Source organism: Antechinus flavipes, chromosome 4, assembly GCF_016432865.1.
Source record: "Antechinus flavipes isolate AdamAnt ecotype Samford, QLD, Australia chromosome 4, AdamAnt_v2, whole genome shotgun sequence".
NCBI lineage: Eukaryota > Metazoa > Chordata > Mammalia > Dasyuromorphia > Dasyuridae > Antechinus > Antechinus flavipes.
The window spans coordinates 128,629,795-128,647,288 of record NC_067401.1 but is presented as its reverse complement, the minus strand read 5'-3'; the positions used below and the strand labels follow the sequence as shown (position 1 = coordinate 128,647,288).

General features: G+C 37.5%; 2 pseudogenes; both read left to right on the top strand.

The window, feature by feature from the left end:
• Positions 1 to 46: 46 nt before the first annotated feature.
• LOC127561338 (actin-related protein 2/3 complex subunit 1A-like) lies at positions 47 to 8,179 on the top strand (annotated as a pseudogene).
• A 24-nt stretch (positions 8,180 to 8,203) lies between these two features.
• The window catches only part of LOC127561337 (actin-related protein 2/3 complex subunit 1A-like), a 53,940-nt pseudogene continuing 44,649 nt past the window's right edge, over positions 8,204 to 17,494 (top strand).

Here is a 17,494-nt window from a genome sequence, read left to right as displayed (position 1 = left end):
TATACTCAAAGGCATTATGAAAGCTCTTCCTTTGGCTACAGGCAACATGTCCAGAAAGCTTCTGGTAAAACAAAAATTGTACTCCCTGAAGTCAGCACATTAATACATTATTAGTAAAATAGAGGATGCAGATGTACCAAAAGAAAGGTAAAAAATGGATTATGGAGTGATGACTGAAAGATTGGAGAAATCCAAGAGGAGCAGAATGGGGTTGAGATACTATACATGGGATACCCTTAGTGGGATGAAGGTGAAAGCCTATGGCAGAATTACACTTGTGTTTTTCTCATTTTTATACAGGGCTTAAATGAGTAATGACAATTTTAAAGGAGAAAAAAAGGTACAAAGTGGTATCCTAAAGAGCGTGTGTAAAGTTGGAGGGACAATCTTGCCCTTTCATAGTAAGTCACATTTTTATAGTGTTTTAAGGTTATAAAAGTCTTTCCTCACAAGTCTGTGAAGTAGGAAGAGAGCATAAGCATTATTATCCCCTTTGAACAGATGAGAGAACTAAGGCTCAGAGAGGTACAAAGGTGGACATATCACATTTTCAGTGCCAGAATAGAATCCAAACCTGGACTTTTCCGGAGCTCTTAGATCAGGTGCCCTTCTTACCTTAGGAGAAGGGGAGGCCAATGTTTAAAGCCTTATTAGGATTTTTTTTCCCCTGAGACAATTGGAGTTAAGTGACTTGCCCAGGGTCACACAGCTTGGAAGCTGAGATCAGGTTTGAACTCGGGTCCTCCTGACTTCAGAGCTGGTACTCTACTACTGCACCATTTATTAGGATTTTTTTGCAACATTGTATTCTCAGACTCACTGCCTAGCCAGCTTGCTGGGTCTTCAAAACATCTGTACCCACAGAAAAACTCCAAAGTCAATCAAGGATTTTCAGGATTGGAGAGTTTTGTAAACACATTTTTGAGAATTTGGCCCAAATGCTATCTCCTGGATAGGAATTCTGGGGGAGTTACAATAATGGTCACAAATGGCATAATTTCCCAAAGTTAAAGAAATGTAAAGGCAGAAGAGGAGAGCCCCAGTCCTTGCTTATTGCCACCTAGATGAAATACCAGGAGGCAGACCCAAACAATGGGCTTCCTGCCTTTCCTACTTGTCATCTCTATTGCCACCAATCACAGAATTTAAATTTGCCGAGTCATTTCAGTCACATCCGACTCTTTGTGACCCCATTTGGGGTTTTCTTAGCAAGCCTATTGGAGTGGTTTGCCATTTCCTTCTCCAGCCCATTTATCGATTAAAAACTGAGGCAGACACGACAACCATCTGAAGCTCTAGCCCATTCCAGCCTCTCTCTCGGAGACTGATTTTCCTCCACAATGCTCTATGTATCATACCACCAAATTACCCAGGACATGTGCCAGACAGTTTATATGGAGGAATGAACAGTAGTAACATTGGTGGAGAAATCACCCACCTTAATTAATGGGAAGACGAGTCCATTAAAATGTCAGAGTAAGAGAGGTTAGCACATTAAACACATTATTTCTCAATATTAGCAGAAAAGGGGATGGGAAGCATTAAAAGAAAGGTAAAAAAATGGACCATAGAGTGATGACTGAAGGACTGAGGAAATCTGAGAGGGCCAGAGTGGTGGGATGAGTATAATGAATCTTATTCTAGCTACAATCACAGGAACAATCTAGCTTTCCTCAACTGAGCAGATAAATCTGTTTTTTCTTATAACTTGGTAGAAGGAGTAGACTGGGACACTTCTATGGAGTCAGTGTTCCCTGGGCCCTTTCTGAGGAACATATGCTCTGGCATATGTTTTCCCAGCCCTGGTCCTGACTTTTTGGATTTCAGAACTAAATCTCCTCTACAGTTGGCTCATCTTGAAACTTCCCTCAGTGCCCGGCGCCTCCTTGCCCTGGAACAGCAGGGGTGGCCCTGCTGTCTGTTCATCCTGAAATATGCCTTCACAAGGCTGCGCCTTCCACCATTGGTGGATATTTTCTAAAGCTTCCACTTGGTGGAAGAGCCCAAATCTACTTGTCTTCATTCTCCTTCCAGCTCTGTTCTTAATTTTCTGCAAGGCCAGGTATCCTCCTCCTCCTCCTGCCTCCCTTCCTGAAGCTTTTCATCTTCATTTTGGATGTTGTCTTCTACTGTTAGAATGTATGCTCCTTGGGGACAGGAGCCATCTTTCTTTTAGTTTGTATTTCTATCCTCACAGCTTAGCACAGCGTCTGGCAAACAATGTTTAATAAATGATTGTTTCCTTCTTTTTTTGAGCATGTCGCCAAAAAATATGCAGCCCAGTAATTCCTGAGTGGTCTATTGGTCTCTGAGACCAGAATTGTGTGAAAAAATATTGGTGACTGAACCAGAAGGAGATACTTCTTCAGTAAGTTTTAAGAGAACCTGAGAAGAAACAAGTCTTTCTCTCCTTAGTTTTGAGTGTGGGGTTTTGGGGTTCTCTGGATTTACAGCAAAAAGCCTTTGGCTATAGAGTTAAGTGGCTCAATTCTTGGCTTTTGAATCAACGCCAATAATTTTTGATGCAACCCCAATCAGATATATCAATGCATCTGGAGCTTCTGGGTCTCTCATGCCCTTTAATAAAGACAAGGATATATGTCCATTTCCCTGATTATGCCCCAGAAAAAATTCCCATTCCCATGATCTCCTCAGCATTCTTCATGCATGTCCTGGCCAACTGGAATATGGCTTTCAGTTACTAGTGCTGAGAAAATAACACACTTGCTTTCTCTTTTTTTAGTCTAGATTTGTGGGTTCATTGGTATAGAAGCTTCCAAGGAGGAAACAATTTTTGACAATGTTGCTTTTCAAATAGTCTGCAGTTTGTAGAAGAGTTGACAGTTTGCCCAAGGTCACATAGCCAGTAGGTGTCAAAGGCAGGGCTTAAATCCAGGTAGGCTTGAGTTCAAAACTAATCATTGTCATCATATCTAGCATTTATATAATACTTTAAGGTTTTCAAAGCACTTTCCAATATTACTTCATTTTATTCTCACAACAATCTTGGGAGGTAAATGCTATTATTATCCCCATTTTACAAATAAGGAAACTGAGGCTGAGAAGAGGCTAAATGGCTTGCCCAGGTTCACACAACTGATAAGATTGGATTTTAATTCCAGGGTCAACATCCAGCTCACCCCATCTCTTTTAATTGAACCTAGTTTTTCCTCACCTGGCCCACATGTGCCAGAATACCCTTAGCTACATTTTTTGCAGCTAATTTTGTAGCAAAAAATTAGAAACAAAGTGAATCCATGTCAATTGGAGAAGGATCAAACAAACTGTGGTACACTAATGTAATGGAGTATTATCACATCATAAGAAATGACAAAATTAGAAATTAGAGAAACATATGAAGACTTGTATGAACAGAAGGCAGAAGGAGGGCATCAAAGACAGTGACTACAGTAACATAATTCAAGAGAACTTTTATTTTTTTTTGCAGTTTTTAATTAATTAATTAATTTATTATTATTATTTTTTATAATAACTTTTTATTGACAGAATCCATGCCAGGGTAATTTTTTTTACAACATTGTCCCTTGCACTCGCTTCTGTTCCGATTTTTCCCCTTTCTCCCTCCACCCCCTCCCCTAAATGGCAACTAGTCCTATATATGTTAAATATGTTGCAGTATATCCTAGATACAATATATGTTTGCAGAACCGAACAGTTCTTCAAGAGAACTTTTAAAGGACATTAAAGGACAAAGAGACATTAAAAGGAAACCAAAAGCTTAGTGATTGCATCTTGGTCTTGCAGAACAGTTAATGAATGTACTTCCCTTCTCCCACTAAAGATTATGAACGTGGAATTTTTTGGCCTTACTGACACAGGAACAGCTCACTGGGGAGGGGGAAGGGTGTTGTGGAAGAAGGGGGATTATATTTAGAGTTATATCTGGAAATAAATGACATCACTAGATCTTATTGTAGCAAGGCCCATTCCAAATACCATCCCAAATACTCACAAATACAAATACAGCTACACTGAGCTTCCCCAGGGTCATTTCTGGTGGCCCACCAGCACTCAGTGATGAAAACTTAGCACTTAGGGATGACAAAGCTGTCCCATTCTTGGCTCTAAAAAGTATTCTGACCCTTTTCTGTAGAGGTCTGGATCTCCAAAGACTAGATCTAATTCATCTATATGGCCTTGTCCAGAATCTGAGGTGATAAATTCAATCAATGCTGAGTAGTTAAATCTTTTTAGGGAGCTCCATGAATGTTTGAGCTCTTTTGAGTTTTGTTGTTGTTGTTGTTTTTGTTCTTCTGAACTGAGTCTATTTATCTATGACTTACTCATATATCCATTTGGCATACCCCATGGCATGTTAGGAACACTTGGAGAAATCTTATATCATACTTCCATCTGGCTGTATTGGCAGGGGTTCTATTGGGGGAAGTTATATTTCAGGGACTTAGGAATTTTCATTCAGTTTGGTTTTTCATCTGAGAGGGAGAGGGAAATTTTCAGTCAACTTAAGTCCCTAATCCATAATAGTGAAGCTCCACATGCTTACAGAATTTCATTTAAGAGTAGATTTGAATAAATTTGCCTTATGAGAGGTAATAGTTGTTATTGTCCTTTTTTCTCTCTCTGTTTTTTTCTCTTTTTAGCTTTGTTATTTATTTTGTTTTTTCCTTGCTTCTTGGGGGTGAAACAGGTTCTTATAAATATTGATAACCTATGATGAACTTAAAAAAATTGTTTGTTGAATATGCACAACTTTATAATTGGGAATAATTGTAATCTCAAGATCCACGAAAAATAATAGGTCTGTACCTTCACAAAACAACTGTTAATTGTAGGGTTGCCTAACAAGAACTGTGTTAACTAGACTTCTGATATATTTTGCATGCCATTTAGAAAGCCATTGAGAATTTTGCCACATTGAATTTGTTGAAACCCTTTAGTAAAAAGATACTGAGGGAAAGCACTAGAAAAGACAATGCTTGAATCTCAGAGAACTCAGAGAACTTTCCAAAATTAGAGATATGAATAATATGTCAAATGCACTCTAGGTGAATTGAAGAGGAAAGCAAAGGAAAAAAATTGGGGAAGAGTGTGTGAGGGGGCCATCCCATGGAATATTCTGGTAGCCTTGCCAAGTTCTCCTGGCCACTTGGGGTAACACATGTGGCTCAGCATTGAAGGACTAGGACTTTGAGATAATGAAATAATTCCCTTGTTGTAGACCAGGCTTGACTCACTCTTAGTGAATCAGATTCTGAATTAGGGCAAAATGAGCCACTAGTAGAGTAACAAACATTTACCAAAAAGGAAGTGAATTTAACAGTAGCATAGAAAAGATATTCATCAAGGATATAGCATAGGTGCAGAAGAAAATACAGCAAGGAATCTGGTCAGAAGTATGGGCAAACTCACATTGCAATGGAATATTCATCCCAATTTGAAGGGTTCCAGCATTTTATGGGCTTCCTTTTTTGTGCCCTAAATGATCAGGAAGCTGAGACAATGGTTGAGCCTTGTTAGTCCCCTGAACTAAACAAGTTTCAGGAACTTTCCTTGCCTTTTAAGGAAAAACAAGTGTAATTCAAGTAGTAGGAGTCCAAGCAAATGTTGCTGCTCTCTCAATAGAATTTAGTACAAACTTCACATGTTAATATTTCCCTTAAATCCCCATGATATTTCAAACATCTACTATTTTGCTTCCACAATTTCCACAGGTATTGGCAGCTCTGTTCTTTTCCTAGCTCCTTCATTCCTCTCAGCAATATAAATGGTAGTTAAATCTTAACCATGACACTTCTACTTATAGCTTAGACGAGACTGTTCAGACCCTCAAAATCACAGAGGTGAATCATCCAAAAACCTTATCATCCACATGTTTATACCTACTTGGTTTAGAAAGACATAATAAGCAATGTTTTTTGAAACCTAGACACAATAAACAAAATCCATTTTTGTTACACTTTCCAGTGGGGGGTAACATAGTAGTCTCACATTTTACCTCATTTTTACACTTCCTATTGTGTTTCCCCCTGAAGGTTCTGAATTTCAACAGAGAAATCTCTTTTATTGGCATTCAGTGCTACTCTGCTACTCTTTCTTTCTTTTTTGAGTATTATGAAAAATATAAATCTAGTAACAGTTGAGGTGTTTTTCTTTTATTTTTTTTTAACATTTGAGGTTAAAAGATGTTTGACTGAATAAGAGACTTTGCTACTGCCCTGTTCTGTCCCATCCTCTCCTTTGGCTGCTGCTACTCTTTCCAGCTTCTCCCTTCAGTCTCTGTGGACTTTACTTTCCATTTAATCAATGCTTTTCCCAACTGCTTAGGACCCAGTGACTTAAACTCATGTAGGGTAGCTAGGAACTCCCTAACAACCACATAGGATCTTTGGGGTGTTCTGCAAGGATTAGCATCCCTGCTATGAAGGCTTTTCAAGCCCTTTTCTTTTTTTATCATAACTTTTTATTTACAAGATATATGCAAAGGTAATTTTTCAGCAATGAGAATTGCAAAACTTTTTATTTCAATTTTCCCCCTTCTTCCCCCCATTCCCTCCCCACAATGGCAGGTAGACCAATACATGTTAAACATGTTAATTTATGTTAAATACAATATATGTATACATATTCATATAGTTATTTTGCTATACAAGAAGAATCAGACTTTGAAATAATGAAATAATAAAATAACTTAATCTGTGAAGGAAATAAAAAATGTAAGCAGACACAAACAGAGGGATTAGAAATGCTATGTTGTGGTTCACACTCATCTCCCAGAGTTCTTTCCCTGGGTGTAGCTGGTTCAATTGATTACTGCTCTATTGGAAATGATTTGGTTCATCTCATTGCTGAAGATGGCCAGGTCCATCAGAATTGATCATCATACAGTATTGTTGTTGAAGTATATAATGATCTCCTGGTCCTGCTCATTTCACTCAGCATCAGTTCTTGTAAGTCTCTCCAGGCCTTTCTGAAATCATCCTATTGGTCATTTCTTACAGAACAATAATATTCCATAACATTCATATACCACAATTTACTCAACCATTCTCCAATTGATAGGCATGCATTCATTTTCCAGTTTCTGGCAGTGGCCAGACAAACAGGGCTGCCACAAACAATTTGGCACATACAGATCCCTTTCCCTTCTTTAGTATCTCTTTGGGATATAAGCCCAGTAGAAACACTGCTGGATCAAAGGGTATGCACAGTTTGATAACTTTTTGAGCATAGTTCCAAATTGCTCTCCAGAATGGCTGGATGTATTCACAATTCCACCAACAATGTATCAGTGTCCCTGTTTTCCCACATCCCCTCCCACATTCCACATTATCTTTCCCTGTCATTCTAGCCATTGATTGTACACAGATTACCCTTAGTCTTAATAATCATAAAGTCTATCTCCACAAGTACAGAAATGGATGGATGGAAAGCCCATATCTGAAAGGAACACAATGGACACATTACACGTATTCATTGATGGGACTCCCAAGAGTGATCAAATTGTAACTGGTGGTGCAGACTATAGAACTCATGTCCAGAGTCAGAAAGATGGCATCTTGAAACCACCTCTGAGGAACCTAAGGACTAATTCAGCCACTTTTGTAAAGTGGTCTCTCCAAGAAACTAGATTTGCTGGGGGTAGTAGAATTCAATTGATTTCTGTGTGCTACTTTGAGCTTAAAAATGACTTGTGGGTGAACAAGCAAATAAAAATGCCAATTCATTCTATTGTCTTTAGTTTAGACAGGCATTTCAACAATATTTTATTGGTTTCTGGCTTTTGTGAGATCAAATGTATGTTCTGCCTATATTAAAGAAGTTGATGAAAAACCAAGCACTATTTCATGGGATACCAAGATAACTTTTGGCCAATGGATATCAGAGTTTGATAGCCCTGGAAATGATAGTTGGGCACATAGGGTTAATTTTTCTGTCAATGGGAACTGTCTCTTTTGGGTCAGCCACAATATATCAATTAATGATACTTGTAAAAGCATGATGATTTCACATATACATATGTATATATGCATATATTTCTATATGTATATGTAATCATATATGTAGACACACATATTTATGAGTTATTTTTACTCTTGAATATATTTATCTCTGAGAATAGTGTGATGACTGCTAAGTATGGCTATTACCCAATACTATTTAATTATGACAATCTGAGTCCTTGACCTTTGTCTCTTAATCAAACATTAAAATAGAGCATCCAATGCAATATAAAGACTTAGATGAACAGATGCTGAGTGAAGTGAGCAGAAGTAGAAGAGCATTGTACACAGTAACAAGATTATGTGATAACCAACTGTGATGGACTTGCCTCTTCTCAACAATTCAGTGATTTAAGAGAATTGTAATAGACTATGGATGGAAAATTTCATCTGAATCCAGAGAGAGAACTATGGAGATTAAATGGGGATCAAAGCATAGTACCTTCACCTTTTTTGTTTGCTTTTTTCTTTTCATGGTTCTTTCCTTTTTGGTCTGATTTTTCTTGTCTATATGACAAATATGGAAATATGTTTAAAAGGATTGCACATACTTAACCTATATTAGATTGCTTGCTGTCTTGGGAAGGGGAGAGTTAAGAGAAGGGAGGGAGAAAAACTTGGAATACAAAGATGAATGCTGAAAACTATCTTTACATGTATTTGAAAAAATAAAATATTACTAAGACAAAAAAGGAAAGATTATGCAACTTGGAAAAAGGAACACAATGGAGGAGCACAACACTGCTCAAGACATGCTGCACACAAACCCAGGTATCTATTTCTTTTTTCTTTTTTTTTTTTATTATAACTTTATATTGACAAAACATATGTATGGGTAATTTTTCAACATTGACCCTTGCAAAAACTTCTATTCCAACTTTTCCCCTACTCTCCGCTTCCTCCCCTAGATGGCAGGTAGTCCCATACATGTTAAATATGTTAAAGTATATGTTAAATACAATATATGTATACATATTTATACAGTTATCTTTCTGCACAAGAAAAAAATAGGATTTAGAAAGAAGATAAAAATAACCTGGGAAGAAAAACAAAAATGAAAGCAAATAACAGAAACAGTGGAAATGCTATGTTGTGGTCCACACTTATTTCCGTGTTCTTTCGCTGGGTGTAGCTGGTTCTGCTCATCACTGATCAATTGGAATTGATTTGGATCCTCTCATTGTTGAAGAGAGCCACTTCCATCAGAATTGATCCTCATATAGTACTGTTGTTAAAGTATAGAATGATCTCCTGGATCTATTCATTTCACTTAGCATCAGGTGTCTATTTATGAAGCAGACAAACAAGACTGCTGCAGATTTGGCATCATTGGAACAGTGACAATCTGGGATTTCAAAACTTTCTAGTCTTTGATCTAGGATCTCTAAATTATGGTGATTACCAAACTCCATTCTGCAACATAATGGTCACTTGAATGAATCCATTTCCATCCATGTAGATGAGAAAGAACTTGAAAAAGTAAGCAATAAGAAAACAGTTTTTTTTTTAATTTTATTTTATTTAATAATAACTTTGTATTGACAGAATCCATGCCAGGGTAATTTTTTACAACATTATCCCTTGCACTCGCTTCTGTTTCGATTTTTCCCCTCCCTCCCTCCACCCCCTCCCCTAGATGGCAAGCAGTTCTATATATGTTAGATATGTTGCAGTATATCCTAGATACAATATATGTTTGCAGAACCGAACAGTTCTCTTGTTGCACAGGGAGAATTGGATTCAGGAGGTAAAAATAACCCGGGAAGAAAATCAAAAATGCAAATAGTTCATATTCGTTTCCCAGTGTTCTTTCTTTGGGTGTAGCTGCTTCTGTCCATCATTTATCCATTGAAACTCAGGTCTCTTTGTCAAAGAAATCCACTTCCATCAGAATACATCCTCATACATTATCCTTGTCGAAGTGTATAATGATCTCCTGGTTCTGCTCATTTCACTTAGCATCAGTTCATGTAAGTCTCGCCAAGCCTCTCTGTAATCATCCTGCTGGTCATTCCTTACAGGACAATAATATTCCATAACATTCATATACCACAATTTACCCAGCCATTCTCCAATTGATAGGCATCCATTCAATTTCCAGTTTCTAGCCACTACAAACAGGGCTGCCACAAACATTTTGGCACATACAGGTCCCTTTCCCTTCTTTAGTATCTCTTTGGGGTATAAGCCCAGTAGAAACACTGCTGGATCAAAGGGTATGCACAATTTGATAATTTTTTGGGCATAATTCCAGATTGCTCTCCAGAATGGTTGGATTCGTTCACAACTCCACCAACAATGCAGGATCCCAGTTTTTCCACATCCCTTCCAACATTCATCATTATTTTTTCCTGTCATCTTAGCCAATCTGACAGGTGTGTAGTGGTATCTCAGAGTTGTCTTAATTTGCATTTCTCTGATCAATAATGATTTGGAACACTCTTTCATATGAGTGGTAATAGTTTCAATTTCATCATCTGAAAATTGTCTGTTCATATCCTTTGACCATTTATCAATTGGAGAATGGCTTGATTCTTATAAATTAGGGTCAGTTCTCTATATATTTTGGAAATGAGGCCTTTATCAGAACCTTTCAGTTTTTTTTTTAAAGCATAATTGGTAAATGTGTTGGTTTAAAAAAATCAGTAGAGATATCTCTTTGATGATGGACACTTTCATTCCATTCTTGACTAAAACAATTAAGTAGTTACTTATTAAATTTAAGGAAGGTTTTATGCAAACTGATAGAAAAAAAATTTAATACAGAAAAAAAAGAAAATTGGAGGAGGGAGAGATGATTGAAGGAGCAACTTGCTGAAGAAGAAAAGAGATAGACAAAGGATAAATGTAGAAGGGGTTAGCCTTGGTGGAGAGAACTACTTTATTATCAAACTGGAGTAAAGGCAAAGAGATTTGGAGATGACATCAAGAGGTAATTACTCATGCATATATCTTGTAAATAAAAAGTTATAATAAAAACAAAAAGAAAGAAAAGGGCTTGAAAAGCCTTCATAGCAGAGGTGCTAATTCTTGCAGAACACCCCAAAGATCCTATGTGGTTGTTAGGGAGCCCTACATGAGTTTAAGTCACTGGGTCCTAAGCAGCTGGGAAAAGGCATTGATTAAATGGAAAGTAAAGTCCACAGAGACTGAAGGGAGAAGCTGGAAAGAGTAGCAGCAGCCAAAGGAGAGGATGGGACAGAACAGGGCAGTAGCAAAGTCTCTTATTCATTTCTATTCATTATTGAACAAATGGAACTGATTTGGTTCATCTCATTGCTGAAGAGAGCCACGTCCATCAGAATTGATCATCATATAGTATTGTTGCTAAAGTATATAATGATCTCCTGGTCCTGCTCATTTCACTAAGCATCAGTTCATGTAAGTCTCTCCAGGTCTCTCTGAAATCATCCTCCTGATCATTTCTTACAGAACAATAATATACATATACCATAATTTATTCAGTCATTCTCCAATCAATGGGCATCCACTCAGTTTCCAGTTTCTGGCGACTACAAAGAGAGCTGCCACAAACATTCTTGTATATACTGATCCCTTTCTTTTCTTTAAAATCTCTTTGGGGTATAAGCCCAATAGTAACACTGCTGTATCAAAGGGTATTTCCAGTTTGATAACTTTTTGCATAGTTCCAAATCTCAAGTCCTTTTCAAAGCTGCTCATCTACCTTTGGTGTCTACCTGTCACCCAACTCTCACTTGTGGCTTCCAGAAGCTCTAGCAGGTAGTCACATTCCCAGTAAAAACCAATTTGGGAGATGGGCCAATCCAGACTGAGGGTAACCAACAAATCTCTCGGTAAGTTAGGGGAATATCTTTCTGCATGTGAAGTCTTCTCCCTGCTGCAATGGGCAGATAAGAACAGTTTATTCCAATGGTTGATGGGGGCCAAAGCAGGAGATGTGGAGCATATAAGAGCTTGGTTACGGTTATCCACTGCATCCCAGGCCATTGCCAGTTGTCTTGGCTTTTGTCTTGTTACTAGATTTCAGTGACTGTGGAAGAGGGAAGCTGATCTTTGTGCAACTCTACCTCACTTAAGTCCAATTCACAAGCAGGTCACCCCATGATGTCACTGGTTCTCTTCAAGAAGAAAAGGCAAACAACAAGAAAGTCTAGAGTTCTTTCAAACCTCCTGGAGAAAAACAACAGAAGCCTGTGCTTCAAACAGGTTGTTGTTCAGTCTTGTCTGACTCTTCATGACCTCACTTGGGGTTTTCTTGGCAAAGATAGTTGAATGGTTTGCCTTTTCCTTCTCCAGCTCATTTTGCAGATGAGGAAACTGAGGCAAATAGGGTTGAGTAATCACACAACTAGTACATTTCTGAAGCCAGATTTGAACTCAGGAATATTAATCTCAATAAAGATGACACAAAATTAATCACTTATCAAATCTTCTCCTTCCAAAAACTGTTGGCTCATTGTATGTTCAGAAGGGTTCAATTTCATTTATTCTTCTTTACACTTAGGGGATCTATGATAATGTATGTCAATAAAATCTCTTGTTCACTAGAACCCCTAACTGCTATCTTTAGCATTTAAACAAAGAATCCTCCTGGAACACACACACACACACATACACACACACACACACACACACACACACACCACACACAAGCACACTGAATGACATTTCAAAGGCTATCAAACTGTGCTTATCCTTTGTTCCAGCAGTGTCTCTACTGGATCTCTATCCCAAAGAGATCTTAAAGGAGGGAAAAGGACCCGCATGTACAGAAATGTTTGTAGCAGTCCTCTTTGTAGTGGCCAGAAACTGGAAACTGAGTGGATACCCATCAATTGGGGATTGGCTGAATAAATTATGGTATATGAATGCTATGGAACATTATTGTTCAATGATCAGCAGGATGATTTCAGAAAGACCTGGAAAGAGTTATGTGAACTGGTGCTAACTTAAGTGAGTAGAACCAGGAGATCATTGTACACAGCAACAACAAGTTTATTCAATGATCAATTCTGATAAACTCAACAATGAGGTAATTCTGGCCAATTCCAATAGTGTTGTGATGAAGAGAGCCATCTGCACCCAGAGAGAGGACTTTGGAGATTGAGTGTGGATCACAACACAGTATTTTCCCTTTTATTGTTGTTGTTTGCTTGCTTTTTTTCTTTCTCATTTTTTTCTTTTTGATCTGATTTTTCTATGTAGCATGATAAGTGTGGAAATATTATAGAAGAATTGCACATGTTTGACATATATTGGATGACTTGCCATCTGGGGAGGAGGTAGGGGGAAAGGGAAGGAGAAAAAAAAATTGAAACACAAGGTTTTGCAAGGGTGAATATTGAAAACTATGCCTATGTTTTGAAAATAAAAAGCTTTTAAAATTACTTTAAAAAAACCATCAAATACAGAAAGACACGAAGGCTTGAGATATAAGCCAAGAAAGATGAGGGACAGGGAAGTGATAATATCAGTAGTTTTGTTCTGGATGAATTTGTGGCTTCCTCAGGCTTTAGTTCTAATCTTTCCTCAACATCTCATATCTGGTTGAGGTAGCCACAGTGATAATGGAAGTATTGCTAGCACGGTCAGTTTCTGATCTTGTCTGCTATTGCTCTTCTCTGACAGCTGAAGGCACTTTGACAAGGACTTCTGTGGCAGGTAGCCACCCTTAACCTCTCTTTCTGTTGAGGCATCCTCATGCTTCCAGAGATCCAGGCCACTGCCTACCAGCATGCTTGCATAATTCTTGCCTCTTGAGAAATTTTAGTCCTTCTCTTTCCCATGGGACTAGGACAGGGCTTCCTTATTAGTCAGACTTAGAGTCTCCAGTGGGCTGAGGAGGCAGGCATTGAAATATTTGTTTCTTGGCAGGCACTAATGTATGATGACCAAATACACAAAGTTAAATAAACTTGAGCTGAGCCTATAACCTAATGTGGGCCACCTGGGATTCCATGATATCCATTTTCATCTCCCTCCTTCACCTCATCTCCTCAATCCCAGAATGGGCCCAGACCTGAAAGAGAAAGGGGAAAATAGGACTTAGGTTGTGAATAATTCCCTAGGTATTATCTTAGGTATCCTTAGCAGAAGAAGGTGAGTAAGCCTTTAATATAATTTAATTACTAGAGAGCTATATATTCTGTGTAAAACCCTAGCTTAGGATCTGTCACAGAACTGTCACATCCTTATGTCAGTCTATAGACCCACCCCTTTTACCCCCATCTACCTTGTTCTCTGCTTAAAATAGAATATTCAGGCAAATGAGAATATCCAAGATCAGACTAATACCTTTTATCACTGCATTTAGATATTGGTATTCACACTGAGGGATTGAGGAGAAAAAGAGCCAATTTAGATATAGATACAAGATTTTGAAAATTACTGGGTATGTTGGGTGAGTGAGAGTGAGAAAAAAAATGATCAAATACTCCTGATCAAGAACCTACACACTTTATATATAATACATGATCTTTGGTTGTCTCAGAGAGATATACAAGTGTAATTATGATCACATGTCAACGAGGAGAAATGATGAAAAATTTAGCTAAGTTGGGCATCTTGAATCTGAAAATGGCCTCCCCAAAGGACCTTAAGTAACCCTATCTTTTCCTCTTGCCAGAGCCTGAAGAATAGAGCATTTAAGATTCCAATGACCTTGATGACTAGGGTTATGTCATTCCCTTGTAATCTTCATTTTTTCCAGAAACTTCAAAAAAACAAGGTAACATTGTTTGGGTCTTGAGAGTGACAGGTTTCTTAGCTATTCCCATCATGTGGTGACCCTGCCCTTAAAATTTTTTTGGCTCTTTAGAATAAGGACTCTGAATGATCCTTGGTCAACTCCCCATCCTGACAGAAAGGAGAAAAAGTGTTGTTGCTTAATCAAAGAATAGAATTCTCTGAGGTGACTCTCTTAAGCTTCAGCATTCCAGATGATAAGATGTGATATTAAAGAGAGGAAAGACAGTCCTCTATCTAGACATAATGTCAATAGGGGTGGGGGAGTGGGAAGGGGCTTCCCCACTGAATTTGAATTTAATTAGCCAGGCTTCTACTGTGCTATGTCTCTCCTTTGCTGCTTTTATATTTTTCCTTCAGAACACAAAAGACTCATGAACATACATTCACAAAGACTTAAAACATGATACCTTAGAGGCTGACACTTAAAATATCAAAACATGAAACATTTCATAAGATTACTATCAAAAAAATTTCACCTTCACTTCACTCTGCACAGTCTGAACAGCTCCCTCAGAGTTCTGGCAATCCAGGGCAAGGCTTGTGCTTATTTTCCTGAGGGTGGTCTTACTATGTGAGAAGAGCACAGTTGCAGAATACTCCTGTTGCCGGTCACCTCTGACCTTTCACATCTTTTACTGGCTACTCCCAAACATCTGAAGAAGTCACACCCCTAAAATCTATTTTATGATTGCCCTTTAGTTATGTGTGCTAAGATAAACCAAGTTGAAAAGGAAGTCAAAGGCTTGAGATCCAGGCTCAGATTTGCCTGGATGGCACATGTAACTGGCAGAGTTGCTTAGGGAGGAATGATTTCCCCTTCCTTTAGGAGTCCAAGAGAAAGGATCATAAAATATTCAAAAGGGAAATAAAGTACTTGAGGGTGAAGTCAGTCTTCAAGATCCACAGAATAACTTCTCTTTTTGGCTCAGTGTCCAACCTTCTTTGGAAATAGCACTTCATCCAGAAGCTCATCATGTTGTGCATCCTTTTAACAAAGGGTCAAAATCCTTGTTCCATCTAAGATCCCAAAGGAAGCTTTTTGAATTCCCCTTAATCTGAGTGTTTTCCTTCTGTTGATTATTTTTGATTTATACTGTCTACAACTTGTTGGTGTATAGTTGTTTGCATATTGTCTTATCCATTAGACTGTGAGCTCCCCAAAAGCATAAACTATTTTTTGCTTTTCTTTTTATCTAAGTATTTACTGCATAGTACATATTAGGTGCTTAATAAATGTTTATTGACTATTGACATACTCCAATAGGATCAATTCTATTAGACCTGAAATCTAGCCTTCCTTCTCTCTGTGTATCAGTTTTGCTTAGATAATATCTGTTGCATGTCTCCTGGCCTCTCCGCTCACACTCCCACTACTGTGGTTCTAGTCCTCCATACAGTCTTCCCTGGTCAGTATTGTAATAGCCCCCAATTGGCCCACCTCCATAACCAGACCTTCCCTACTCTAGGACAGTCATTGTTCGTTTTAAAATCTCCAGCACCTAGCTTTGCTTCTATGAGTAAGGAATAAGTGTTGAATTCACTCATTTTCTTTTGTTCTGCAATAAAGGAGCCTGTCTTATAAATGATTGATGATGATATAGTTTTTATAAATGGTTATTTTGTGACACTCCAAAAATGGAGTGTTAGAAGACAGAATAAGAAAGAGTAGCGCTAAGCTGGGACCTGATTGAGGTCAGGAAGTATCAAGGAAGTATGAAAGAAAACACTGAAAAACTGAACTAAGGTGAGAAAAGAGTTGAAAGGATGTAGTTAGAATAACTGCTAAAAAGAGAAGCTTATTTAGGCTAGATGCTAAGGAAAAGGGAAAAGACTAATAAATTCTGGGCCTTGAGAATTTGGGAGAATAAAGTAAATAGCTCAGGATGATAGGGAATGTTGTTGGGTAGGTGGGTAAATGGGGGAGCAATTATAACCCAAATATCTGGTTAGAAAATGTCTTTACCAAAAAAGGAATAAAAATGAATCTAAAAGATAAAATGAAATTTTGATTTTATTTTGATTTAATAGAATTGCAAAGCTTTTTCACAAACACAACATAGACTTAGAAAGGAAACACTTGACTAGGAAAAAAAATTTTTACAGCAAATAAAAGTATGTTACCCAAGATACATGAGGAAATGATACAAAATGTGTAAGAATAAGAATAGTAAATAAATGATAAAAAGATATGAACAAGCAATTTTCAAAAGAAAAATGCAAACTATTAACAAATGTATAAAAATATTCCATATCACTAAACTATGAAAAAACATAAATTAAAGTAAATGAGGTTCCATTTCATTCTCATCAGATTAGTAAAGATTGACAAAACCATGAAAATGACAATTGTTGACATAATAAGAAAAGGATAAGTACACTATTGCTGGAATTATAAATTGGTTGTCCATTCTGGAAAGCCATTTAAAATTACACATCAAAAGTCACTAAATTATGTATACCTTTTAGCCAAGTGATATCAAAAGTAAGTAGATTTATAACTTAATGACATCAAAGAAAAAGGGAAAGGACCCATACATAGAAAAATATAGCAGCTATTTTGTTGTAGCAAAGAATTAGAAACAAAGTAGATAGATGCCCATTTACTATGCAAGAATTGAACAAGTTTTGGTTTATTAATATAATGGAATGTTATTGTGCCTTAATGATGTAAAAAATGGATTCAGAGGAACCTGGAAAGACTTTTATGAACATCTTCTGTGAAAAAATAAAAAGGTTTGATTTTTTTTGGTACTTTGTTTCTAGACTCACTTAAGAGTTGAAAG